The sequence below is a fragment of the Diceros bicornis genome, chromosome 10 (genome assembly GCF_020826845.1).
Source record: "Diceros bicornis minor isolate mBicDic1 chromosome 10, mDicBic1.mat.cur, whole genome shotgun sequence".
Taxonomy (NCBI): domain Eukaryota; kingdom Metazoa; phylum Chordata; class Mammalia; order Perissodactyla; family Rhinocerotidae; genus Diceros; species Diceros bicornis.
In genome coordinates this window covers 76,682,624-76,684,259 of record NC_080749.1, presented here as the reverse complement: position 1 = coordinate 76,684,259, position 1,636 = coordinate 76,682,624, and the positions used below count along the sequence as shown (strand labels likewise).

The following is a 1,636-nucleotide window of genomic DNA, read 5'->3' as shown; positions in this document are numbered from 1 at the left end:
TGACACATGCCTGCAGCCAGCCATGTAACCTACACTGCTATGAAGAACAGACATTGCCATCATCCCAGCAAGTCCCCTCATGTCCTTTTCCAGTTAATCCTCTCCCTCACCCAGAGGCAACCACTTTTCTAATTTTTAAAACTGTTAAGTTTTGCCTAATATTAACTTCATATAAATGGAATCATATACTCTTGTGTTCAGCGTCTTTTGCTGGGCATAATATCTACTAGACTTATTCACATTGTGTGTAGCAACATTTTTTTATTGCTGAGTAGTAGTCCACTGCATGGAGGTACTAAAATTTGTCCATTTTCCTCTTGATGGAATTTGAATTTCTAGTTTTTGTGACTTATGAATAAAAGCTTCTATGAACATTCTTATGCAAATGTTTTTGTGGATATATATTTTTATTTTTGTTTTTTTGGCAAATATCTAGGCGTGGAATTGCTAGGTCAAAGAATAGGGGTATATTTAACTTTATGAGAAACTGCCAAACCTTTCTTCAAAGTGGGAATATTATTTTACACTTCAAGCTATCCATTTATTCTTATTGTTTTTATAGCAGTATAAACTTACATGAGTCATGACAGAAAATTGCCATTTGAGGAGCTTAGATTAGGTGCCAAACTCACTCTGTATACACAGGTTGTTTTTAAGAGTTGTCTGAATATCTACTGTGTTTATTTTCTCCTGAGAAAAAAAGTGGGGTGTTTCTGATTTTCTGGGGGCCAGTTTTGGAACAAAATGTTTTTAAAAATCTACATGTTAAAAGAGTACTTGAAACCCACTTAATAAGTAAGAAGATAAGAAAGTTCTAAACTATGGTTATTGTGGGGATGATTAATCCTACTGATAATTTAAGTACACACTTCCAATTTTTCCCTCTAAACCTTTTTTTTGCACATAGTACTATATAACAATCTTTATTACATGAGTTTCTAGACACTTCTCTAAATGTATTACAGAATGGAGGTCATATTTATTCCCTGAAAAAAGCTCTTCTCAAGTAGGGTGCAAGTAACATTCTTAAAACCATTTTTATTACATGTGCTTTAAAAATTTCTTAAAATATGAATGCTTCTTGAATTTACATGTCATCCTTGCGCAGGGGCCATGTTAATCTTCTCTGTATCATTCCAATTTTGGTATATGAGTTGCTGAAGTGAGCACCCCCCCAAATGTTTTTAATTCATAAAACTCAATATATATTGTGACAAACCACCTTTACTTTCATTTTTCCCATTTACGTTAGATGGATTTTAATATTTCTAACTTTTTTCACTCAACTCATCAAAATTTTGTTTTTTAAGAGTTATTTAACATCCAAAAGAGCATAGAAATTTCTAAAGCCCCTTTCCTTCTTTGAAAAAGGGACTTGTGATTTGAAAGACATTTAAAAGGAGTTCCATTCTGGAAGAACTTCAAATCAGTTCTGAATTCACTATCCAGAACACCTGGCAAAATCGATCCTCTTCATTCTTGCCTGGATACCATTGTGGTCAAGTAGAGACTGAAGCTAACAGCAGGTTCCTAAAATGCATGTGCTTTCACCAGTCTATTCTCACCTAAATGTTGTTTTTCCTCAGAAACACATTTGTGTTTGAGAAAAAGCAACTACAGGGCAAAATTTTGAGGG

The 1,636-nt window shown here is 33.8% G+C and overlaps 1 non-coding gene across 1 annotated transcript; it reads right to left on the bottom strand.

The window, feature by feature from the left end:
• Positions 1–1,063: 1,063 nt before the first annotated feature.
• LOC131411076 (U6 spliceosomal RNA) lies at positions 1,064–1,172 on the bottom strand. Its single transcript, XR_009221474.1, has one exon. It is a non-coding gene; the product is annotated as a U6 spliceosomal RNA (small nuclear RNA).
• Positions 1,173–1,636: the final 464 nt, after the last annotated feature.